The sequence below is a fragment of the Octopus sinensis genome, linkage group LG29, assembly GCF_006345805.1.
Source record: "Octopus sinensis linkage group LG29, ASM634580v1, whole genome shotgun sequence".
Classification (NCBI taxonomy): domain Eukaryota; kingdom Metazoa; phylum Mollusca; class Cephalopoda; order Octopoda; family Octopodidae; genus Octopus; species Octopus sinensis.
The window spans coordinates 14729738-14741803 of record NC_043025.1 but is presented as its reverse complement, the minus strand read 5'-3'; the positions used below and the strand labels follow the sequence as shown (position 1 = coordinate 14741803).

The 12066-nt window shown below is 38.7% G+C and overlaps 1 long non-coding RNA gene across 1 annotated transcript in view; it reads right to left on the bottom strand.

The window, feature by feature from the left end:
* Nucleotides 1–89: 89 nt before the first annotated feature.
* Nucleotides 90–12066, bottom strand: part of LOC118768453 — a 25766-nt gene continuing 13789 nt past the window's right edge. The window contains exon 4 of the long non-coding RNA XR_005004299.1: nt 90–356. This is a non-coding gene — a long non-coding RNA (uncharacterized LOC118768453). The remainder of the gene's footprint in view (nt 357–12066) is intronic.

The window sequence follows — 12066 nt, the reverse complement described above, 5'->3', positions numbered from 1 at the left end:
GCTACATAATGCAAATTTTTTACTTTTCAAAATTTCCAATTGTAAAGGGTCGAAACAAACCCGAGCAATGCTGGGTGATACTGCTAGTATATGTCTATATTTATCCCCACTTAAATAGGGATTTTCTGTTACAACCAGCTAGACTAAAATAGTTACCATCAGCAAAATTCTCATTGGCCTTTGGTGCAAAACACACTATATATTATTCCAACCCATGGACAACAGACAGTAAATGATGATGATGTGCACTGCCGGATGCTCCTGAAACAGATGTTGAGTGTCGCACCCAAGAAGAATCAATGCCAGACGAGTTGAAAAAATTGTAGGGATCAATAATAAATTCTCATATATTCCATCTTCCATTTGACATATATATATCTTTATATATAAAACTGAAGTTGTGTGAGAGTCTGTCTCCTCCGATTTAGATTCCTAACTACTCCCACATTTTGCGGAGCAGTTTAACCAAAAGTGGGTATCTTATAGTCGTGATTCATATCGAGCCCTTCTGGGTATTAGCGCGTGTCTACGATGAGTCTACGATTTAAAAAAAAATTTACCATCATTTTTTCGCATTTTTTGCTTGGTTTCTATAAGGGAAGTAACTCTCTAAAAATGCTTATATAGTAATTTCCGTTACAAACCCGAGCAACGCTGGGCGATACTGCTAGTATAAATATATATTCTTTCACTTGTTTCAGTCATTTGACTGTGGCCATGCTGGAGCACTGCCTTTAGTTGAATAAATTGACCCCTGGACTTATTCCTTGTAAGCCTAGTACTTATTTTATCGGTCTATTTTGCCAAACCGCTAAGTTACAGGGACATTAACACATCAGCATCAGTTGTGAAGTGATGGTGGGGGTGGACAAACACACACACACATATATATATACATGATGGGCTTCTTTCAGTTTCCGTCTACCAAATCCACTCCACAAGGCTTTGGTCGGCGTAGAGCTATAGTAGAAGACATTTGCTGAAGGTGCCATGCAGTGGGACTGAACCTGGAACCATGTGGTTGGGAAGCAAGCTTCTTACCACATAGCCACTCCTGTGCATATATATATATATAAACTCACATATATCCCCACTTAGACATGAATTTTCTGTTAAAACAAACTAAAGTGCAGTAGTTACCATGAGATATCATGGTTAGAGCACCAGGCTCACAACCATGAGGTAGTGAGTTCGATTCCCAGACCAGGCTGTGTGTTATGTTCTTGAGCAAGACTCTTTATTTCACATTGTTCCAGTTCACTCAGCTGTAGAAATGAGTTTTCACGTCACTGGGGCTGTATTGGCCCCTTTGCCTTTCCCTTGGGATAACATTGGTGGCATGGAGAGGGGGTGGCTGGCATAAACAAACTTGCCCAGAAGGGAGCTTTCTAGGTGCAATCCCATGGTCATTCATGACCAAGAGGTCCTTTTTTTTTATATAACCCAAACTCGTTATTCCATTGAAATATAAGTACAGGGGTTGATTTATATTTTGTGTAAAACCCTTCAAGGCAGAGCCTTAGTAGAGCATATTTCGTACCATATTTAGGCAGTTGGATGGAACCTACACTTGCCTCCTTACGAGAGCTCAAAATCTCTCGTGGAAGCATCATCCAACCAAAGTACAAATATATGGGAAACTACCACCTGTATCGTCTCTTGTGAAAGGTAGGAGAGTCCAGTTTGCTGGACATTGTTGTAGAGCTGAAAACGAGGTAATTTCTACTTTTCTCTTCTGGAAGTCATCTGCTCACAATACCAGAGGGCACACACTCTCCTACCCTGATGTAATCTCCACGGATACAGGCATCCAGCAACAGGACCTCCGTAATGCCATGATGGACCGTGAAGTCTGGCGTAGCATAGTAAATTCCATTGTCTCGACCACGGTCAAACAATGATGAATGATGATATATTTTGTGAGCTTAGCCCTGTGGGGCCATGTGGGCACCTCGTCACCATTATCGATTTCTTGCGGTCCCTACTGATCATGATTAGACTAAGAATTATGCATGAAATAGTCTTTATTCACTCTTGGACTTAATTTTGAGTACATTATTCTAAATGCTCGGATTTACTTAGGTTTTTCCCTTTTAATTTATCACGCATTTATATACATATATATATATAGGGTGGCGAATATTCGTTATAAATATCACCACCCGTGGCCTAGCATGTATAAATAGTCAATAGACAACATATTCATATTTCAAAATAGAAAATTACAAACGACGGCTGCTATTTCTAGCATGTAAAAATTACCTGTTATATGGTAATTTTCTATTTTGAAATATATATAGATACATATATGTACATGCATATACACATATATACACATATACATACCTGTATATATATCTGTATACATATATATATATATATACAGCATATATTCACACACACACACATATAAATACAGGTATATACATACACATACAGATCGGCAGATAGTGGCATGCACACAATACAGGCGTACACACATGTCTGTTTGGCCCTGTTTCTATCTGTTTCACAGCCAGTTAAAAACAACGACGAAAACAACCAGAAAATCCGCCAATTGTACCATAAAGTAGGTGTTGGTCATTTGGTAGCCATTGGCCAACGAAACAAGACCGACACAGCAATAAGGTTTTAGTCAACAGACTACGGCCATACTGGGGCACTGCCTGGAAGAAGCTTTAGTTGAAAGAATTGATCCCAGTACCTTTGAAGATGCCGATGACCGCTCGGTTCAAAGTCTCCCTTGACCACAAGTGGCCTGAACTCTTTACATGAACACCACCCTGTACATAACTCCATGTCCCCCTACATGGCCTTGCTTTTTGCTTTTTGAGCCAAAAAATTAACTAACTAACTAACTTTTCAAAGCCTGGTACATATCCTATCAGTTCCTTCTGCTGAACTGCTATGTTACAGGGATGTAAACACACCAACACCGGTTGTCAAGCAGCGGTGGGGAACAAACACAAAGAAACACACACACACATATATAAATACAGACGATGGGCTTCTTTCAGTTTCCATGTGCCAAATCCACTGTCAAGATTTTGGTCAGCCTGAGGTGATAGTAGAACAAGGTGCCATGCAATGGAACAGAACCCAGAACCATTTGGTTGGGAAGCAAGCTTCCTACCAGACAGCTACACCTGCGCCAATTATCTTAAGATGCCTAAAGATGGTGCCCCAACATGGCCACAATTCAATAACTTAAATATAAAACAAACGAACACACACACACACACGCACTGTAAAGTGTTATTTTTCATATTTTTATATAAGTTCTTAATGCCACCATTTTGAAAGACATTTCTAGACTTCCTCAGTACCATCATCAGGACATAAAAGAATAATTACTTTATCACTTTTCATATTGTACTTGTTTCAGTTATGTGACTGTGGCCAAGCTGGAGCACCATCTAGGATTTTAGTTGCAAAAACTGATCTCGATACCTTTTTTTTTTTTATAAATTCTGGTACTTATTCTATGAGTCTCTTTTATCAAACCACTAAGTTTAGGGGGCAAGCACAACCCAACACTGGTCGTCAAGTAAGCTCCTTAACTTCAGAGTTGTGCCAGTAGTACCTATATATATATATATATATATATACATATATATGATGGACTACGCTTCCACACAGTTTCTGTCTACAAAATCTAGCCAAGGCTTTGATTGGCCTGAAGTTATAGTAGAAGATACTTGCTCAAGGTGCTTTGCAGTGGGACTAAACCCAGAACCATGTGGTCAAAAAACAATCTTCTTACCACAGAGCCATGCCTGCACCTGACTGGTGATACAGTCTACAGAAATGACATCTGTCTACCAAAGCAATGAAACAGCTACCTACACCAGTAATCCTCAACTTCCTGATGATGACACTGGGAAAGTCTAGAAACATTGATCATTTTGATAGGTTTAAGGACTTTAGTGTTCCAAATATGTGTAAGGGTCACACACACATATATGAACATGTGTAATAGACTCAAATAAAAATAGAAAAACCCCATTAAAAATAAAGCTGGGCTGCATCTTTAAAACAAAATGCCTAAAAGAAAATTTGATCCCCAAGACACACAGACACAGACAGGTTAATAGCAGCAGAAAATGGGTTCAAAGGACAGGAAGAGCAGAGGAATACCATGGGAATGGGGTGGGCCTGAGATACAAAGTTGATTAGTAGAAGGGAGAATCAACAGCGGATAATCAGCGGAGAGGTGGGAAAAAAAAAAAACGCAGCGGATGATCAGCGGATAGGCAGAAGTTTCAGCAAAGAAGGAGTTGGTTGGTTGGTTGGTTGGTAATGTTAGAGAACTTCGGGTGGAATAGTCTCCTCATCTGTGTCTTCTTCAATACCTGCAGGTTAGATAGGGGGGGAAAATATTAGAAGTGCACAAAACACAGCAACTGTCTAACATACATACATACACACAAGCACACACACAGACACATATATATATACATACACACACACACATGTATTTATGTATAACAAAATCAATGCAATGGCTACAGTGAACACTTGCTGTGAGGAGTGGAAAAGGTCTGTTTCAGATTCAGTCCTTCATCAGGGACAAATTTGAAAAGTGAGAAATTAATGAGAGACAACAGAATTATTCCCTCAGCCTTTGAACCAGCCAAATATTCTTGTCCAAACATTCTTCTGGTTTCATGTTCAAATCAACCAGATCTGGCCCCTCACACCTACTGTAAAAATAAATAATTATATCAGTCAAACCTGAAAGCCACGAGATAATGCATGACTTATCCAAAACAGTGCAAATGAGTAAGTGTTACCTTTGACAGAATAAGCTGAATGCTAAAAGGGTCAGATATCCTCTAAAGGGTCAGATATCCTCGAAGTTAAAAAATAAAACTGGTTGCAAGTTATTTTAACTTGCAGGAATGTAAAACTCTGCAGTCTTTCATTAATTTCTCACCTTTCAATTTTTCCTCTAAAGAAGGACATGTCAGATTCTCCTCTCCCCATAGTAAATTCTCTGTACTCTTTTTATTATATATTATATGTGTGTGTGTATATATATAGATAATATACACATACATGCACTCATAAATTACATATTTGAACAATATATTCTCACATACACATATATATGTGTGTGTGTAGGATTGTATATGATGAAACTGTTAATTTATTGATAAACACAAAAATAATATCAATCATAACATAAACATCAATTTAAACAAATAATGATAATAATAATAATAATAATAATAATAAAGTCCTGAAAATTACAAAATTACATACACATAAAGCCATGCATATATATTTTTTCACAGATTGATTTTACCTGTAAAATGTTCAATGTTGCCTGATGAAATTGTGTGGTTATGTAATAATGTAATATTATGCAATAACTGGTCATGCTACGGAAACATGCATAGCATAAAATTAACCATCTATTCATATTCTTTTATTATATATATACTTATATACATACATACATACATATGTATGTTTGTGTATATACACACACACATATATATATAAATGAAATCAAATATAATTTCTGGGGGTTTTTTTTGTTGTTTTTTTTTTTTGGAGCAATGGACCTCAAAGCAGATAAACAATAGCATGTAAATATTGAGTTGAAAAATTTGGCGGGTGGGGGATGGAAAAAGTCAAAAGTTGCCAACGAGACTTGAACCCACATCTCCTATGAACATGACAGATGTTCTACCATTGGACCAAAGCAATCCAGTGAATTTCTTCATCCATTTTAGTAAGTTTATTCTTAGCAGTGAACACTGTATGCTGTTGATATCATAGGAATTTTATAAACTTTTGAGAGAACATGGAATAATTGGGGGGTTTTTGGAACAGTGGATCTCAAAGCACATAAAGTTATAAATATTTATAGCTTTTGCGCTTCAAGATCCAGTATTCCAAAAGACGATTATTTCACATTCCCTCAAAAACTTTATAAACTGTTATGACATCAACACACACACACACACACACACACACACACACACACTGCACTGTGTGCCCCCATGCATAACATCAGAGAATTCAGTGCAAGAGAAGAAACCTAATTAGTATAATAATGGAATGAGATAAAAACATTATCTAAACAAATCTACATCCAAAATGCATGACTTTACACAGACACAGAAATATTAAGGTTTGGAAATCAAGTCCTGTTGCATTTTGTGGTTAATTTTTCATTACTTAGGGTAAAAAAGAATTGATTTTTACCTCCTAATGTTCTTTGTAGATTATATGAGACCATAGTGGTTAACCCTTTCATTACTGTATTTCTGTTGAGATGCTCTGTGTTTCTTCAAATTATTTTAAATATAACAAAGAATTTAGTAAAATAACATCGTTATCATTAAGCTAGTGCTAGGAACATAAATTGTGACAAAGGTTTGGTGGAAGATTTTAATTCAAAACTTATGAAAACAAGACATTTGTACTAAGGAGCCAGAGGTGGTTTCAGCCGGGTTAGTATCAAAAGGGTTAAATTTGTATTCATTTCTTTAGCCTTTTAATATGAGTTTAGGTTAAACCCACATCGGACGCTGCTTGAATTCAAAGGAAGATCTCCAGCAATGAAAGTGGAAAGAATTATTCGTTCAAATGGCAACAAAGTTTTAAGAGTCTGAATTTGTCAATCCAAATCAAAATCAATTCGATGACTGGCATTCGTGCTAGCAGGGTGCCAAGAACACCATCCGAGCGTGATCATTGCCAGAGCAGCCAACTGGCTTCCGTACCTGTGGCACGTAAAAGGGCACCATTCGAACGTGATCGTTACCAGCGTCGCCTTACTGGCACCTGTGCCGGTGGCACGCGTAAAAAGATACGAGTGAGGTCATTGCCAGTACTGCCTGACTGGCCCCCGTGCTGGTGGCACATAAAAAGCACCCACTACACTCTGGGAGTGGTTGGCATTAGGAAGGGCATCCAGCTGTAGAAACTCTGCCAGATCAAGATTGGAGCCTGGTGCAGCCATCTGGCTCACCAGCCCTCAGTCAAAATCGTCCAACCCATGCTAGCATGGAAAGCGGACGTTAAACGATGATGATGATGAATGGTGTGACCAGTTTCATTTGGAAAATTTTTCTCTTGCAGACTTCCCCTGATCTAGCTAAACCCCTTTCTGTCAATATTGAACTTCTGCAAACCGTAGCTGAGGAAAGGCCAAAGTAAACCGCACAAGAATTAGCAAAAGAAGTTCAATTCAAGTCATTCTTCAGTTTTAAAAAACCTTTCATCAATTGGTAAATGGGACTAAACTTGGGTCAGTGGGTCCCTCATCTGCTTAATCTCAGCTTAATCAAAGGGTTGCTGGCTGCTCTTCATAAAAGGGTAGGCTTGTGACCAACCCTTTCTGGCTAGAATCAACACAAGCAAAGAAAAGAAGGGTCTCTAGAGTCATAGCCAACAATAACAAGAATGAACAGCATCCGATGCCAACTGAGAATCCATCTGCAAAGCAGGACTGACCCTGAGAAATGTTCTGCTCTGGGTTGAGTGAGGTTAGGGTTCTGGGTGTCGTCTATCATGAAGGGTTAAACCAGAAAGAAACAGTTAAAGCAGGGAAGTAATGTCAATAATTGGAAGCATTGCAGAAAAATGGACCCATCACTGGTCAACTGTTGGCTCTTACGTGACAATGCAAGACCACATATTATTGACCAAGTCATTCAGGAAAAGATCTGTGGCACTAAATATGGAAGTTCTGCCTCCTCATCCTCCTTCATCTTCTGGTCTTGTTCCATCTGACTCTTTGCCAATGTTTTTAGAGTGGAAAACAGTTTACAAATTGTGAAGAGATTAAAAATGATACTGAGAGCTTCTTTGCTTTGAAACCTGAAGAATTTTTTGAATTAGGGATCATCAAATAAATGAGATTATCAACAATATTATCTTGATTGAATATATTAAGATTAGTGAAGCATTTGTTTCTTCCTATCTTGTAATGCAACAAGAGTTTCTTTCCAACCCTACACACACACACATATGTGCATATACATACATGCATATCTGTTTACAAGCAAACATGTAGCCACATGCACAACAACCAAAGCTCTTGTGTGACCAAATCTTTGTTTAACTAAGCCAATTGCACTGTGACGACCCTCTACCGCACACACAAAGCGAACAATGTGTATGTTTCCTCTTCCTATTTCTCAGTCCTAGTGGACATTTGTATTCAATTCCAAAAACATCAAAAAACTGTACTAAGACATCATATTCCTCCTAGCTAGAACCATAAAATGGACGTAAAACCGTAACACTAAAACACACAAACACTGAAGAAGTGATTTACAAGATTTTATGTTTCAATTGCAATTACATAATTATGGAGGTAATTTGTCAAAACATGTGTATACCTGTTTTCTGTATGCTATTAATATTATGTCTCACCTGGTTAACATCAGATGGAATTTTACCTAAAGGTGTGATAATGTTATGTAAAACACCTCATTACATAAAGGGTGGAGTGTTTTTTCCCCGATTTTCTGTTTCATGAAGGGGATAGTGGGAAAAAGTTGTGAATGAACATCAAAATAATGGGTGTAAAACCTTAGAATTTTGTGACACTATCGTCTCTCTCCACAAATGCATAAAAAAATTAGGAAAAGTGGAAAAAATTACCTCTACTTATCTAAGAAAAAAAAAATGTTTGAGTCATATTTAATCACAGACATTTGCAAGGTGCCCAAAAAAGATGCAATGGAAACTGTATTTTACAGTCAAGAAATAAGTAGAAGCATCTTTTTACCACTTTTTCCATTTTTCAATGTATTTGTGGAGACAGAAGATATTGTCACAGAGTTCTAGGATTTTACACCAGTTATTCTCATGTCCATTCACAACTTCTCCACACTACTCCCATCACAAAATCGAAAATTGCGTAAAAATGCTCCAGCTTGTTGGATAATCTTCTATAATCTAGCATCTTATTGCATGCCAAGTTGCATGATGCAACGTGTTAATAAATATTGCTACTGAAACACGTGTAGTAATACACATATTACCTATTTGTTACGCATTTATTATTAAGCACACACATAGTTGCAATAATGAAATCAAACAAAATAGTGACATTTTGAAATCATTAAATATATTTAACACGCATGTTTCACGTTTGTGTAGTAATAGGAAATGTATCCATTACGTAAACCTTCCTCAGTTAAAGAATTTCAAAATACATTCATTATTACAACTAATACAACTCAACGTCAGTCCAGACTCCATTTATGAGGATGCTCTAAAGACAATTCGGAGTAGTTTGTTGTATTTGACTGGAGTCGAAAATTTGGATACTGTGCACCACTTCTTAGCATAACACTAATGGATGGAAGCACTCCGTCGGTTACGACGATGAGGGTTCCGGTTGATCCGAATCAACGGAACAGCCTGCTCGTGAAATTAACGTGTAAGTGGCTGAGCACTCCACAGACACGTGCACCCTTAACGTAGTTCTCGGGGATATTCAGCGTGACACAGAGTGACAAAGCCGGCCCCTTGAAATACAGGTACAACAGAAACAGGAAGTAAGAGTGAGAGAAATTTGTGGTGAAAGAGTACAGCAGGGATCACCACCATCCCCTGCTGGAGCCTCGTGGAGCTTTTTAGGTGTTTTCGCTCAATAAACACTCACAACGCCCGGTCTGGGAATCGAAACTGCGACTCTATGACTATGAGTCCGCTGCCCTAACCACTGGGTTATTGCGCCTCCACATAACACTAATACACGCACACACACACACATATATGTGTGTGTGCGTATATATATGTATATATATATAATTCAAAATATACATAGCAGTACATATCTCCATGCTTTAGATAAGAGTATAATTAGCATAACAATTTAATGATGTGAAAACATATCAGGACAGTTGAGTATCCAAAAGCATTCGATGGGTCAATCAACACCTAACCCACACAATTCATTAGACTGACCCCAAAACTACAGGGATTGCAGATATATATATAAATATATATATATATATATATATATGAGGGGCGTTCAATAAGTAATGCCCCTGACCCAATTCCAATAGCAGTAGAGCAACGAAACTTGGAACAGTTATTAGTCTTTTTCTACATAGAAACCACCCAGAGTTACGCATTTCTCCCATCGTTTGATGCAGCTCTGAAGACCGTTTTTGTAGAAGACCCCAGCTTGGTCCTCCAATCTCAACGTGACTTCAGAAATCAAGGCTGCATCATCTGGGAAACGCTTTCCTTTCAAAATCAACTTCATGGCTGGGAAGAGGTGAAAATCAGAGGGTGCAAGGTCAGGAGAGTAGGGGGGATGGGGATGAGTTCATAGCCGCATGCCTGTGCTTCTGATCTGGCGACACGCGAGTTGTGGATCGGAGCGTTGTCCTGCAGGAGGAGGATGCCTTTGCTGATCTTGCCCCGCCTCTTGATTTTGATAGCTTCTCTTAATTTCCTCAAAAGTGAAGCATAATAGACTCCTGTAATTGTGGCACCCTTTGCCAGGAAATCTGTCTTCACTACTCCGTCCTGGTCCCAGAAGACTGTAAGCATGACCTTGCCAGCGGAGGGCTGCACCCTTGCCTTCTTTGGAGGAGGTGAGTCACAGTGCTTCCACTGCATTGACTGGGCTTTGGTCTCTGGATCATAGTGATGGACCCAGGTTTTATCCTATGCAATCAGTCTTTTGAAAAATTTTGACTCATCTTCTTGGCACATCTCCAAATTCATCCTCGAGCAATCGACGCGTTCTTGCTTCCGGAAAGGTGTGAGCAACCTGGGAATCCATCTGGCAGACACCTTTTGCATATGCAAATGGTCATGAATGATAGTTTCCACAGACCCGGTACTAATCTTGCCCTCATGGGCTATTTAGCGAATAGTTATGCGTCGATCTTCCAAAATGGCAGCCTCAACTTGACAGACAGATGCCTCATCAATGGCAGAAGGGGGCAACCAGATCTGGGAGCTGTTTCCACAGAGTTCCGACCATGTTTGAATTCACGATGCCAGCGTCTTACAAGGTCATATGATGGGGCATCATCACCATAAGTTACTTTCATTTCATCAAAAGTCTCCCGTGGTGTGCGTCCTTTCAAATACAAAAACCGGATCACTGCTCGACACTCAACATGCTCCATTTCACACTTGACTCAGTTCAAACACCTGTAAATCGGAAACCACAATTCGTTCAGAGCTGTAATTTGCCACTTAATCTATGGAGATATAAATAATTGCACATGCAAAATTTCAGCTAGATCAAACAACTGCAAGTGGGTCAGAGGCATTACTTATTGAACGCCCCTCGTATCTGCAATCGATTGCTTGATAGTTAACCACTACACACATTTTTTTCTCTCCTTGTTTTTTTCTGTGTCCCTTTCTGTAGAAGAGCATAGGCTCGAAACATAAAAGACTTTTTCTATTCCTGAGCGTTATACTAATACATCTGTTTGTTTTGTACACCACCTGTCTTCGTCTTTTGTTGTTTTTTTTCGTAAACTCTCCCTATATATATATATATATATATATATATAGATTGACATAACTTCTCTCTCTCTCACGCACGCATATATATTTGAAGACACATGGTTGAGTGAAACATGGTTCAGAATGACATTGCGGGGTGGGTGCGAGAGGCCAGATCTTACCAGTTTGAAGATGAAAACATGGAGAATATTTTGGGCCAGATATGGATGGCCAGTTTAAAGGCTGAAGCATTTTAGATTACTCTGTCAAATGTAATCCTTCTTTATTCCCATTGTTTTGAATTAATTGTGGATTAACTCACAGCCTTAAGATTATGATAACACAATCGTTTAGTATTAGAATGACATTGCAGGGTAGGTGTGAGAGGCTGGACCTGACCAGTTTGAAGATAATGCATGTAGTCATATATATATTTCTTTACTACCCACAAGGGGCTAAACATAGAGGGGACAAACAAGGATAGACAAAGGGATTAAGTCGATTACATCGACCCCAGTGCGTAACTGGTACTTTATTTATCGACCCCGAAAGGATGAAAGGCAAAGTCAACCTCGGCAGAATTTGAACTCAGAACATAGCGGCAGAAGAAATACCCAT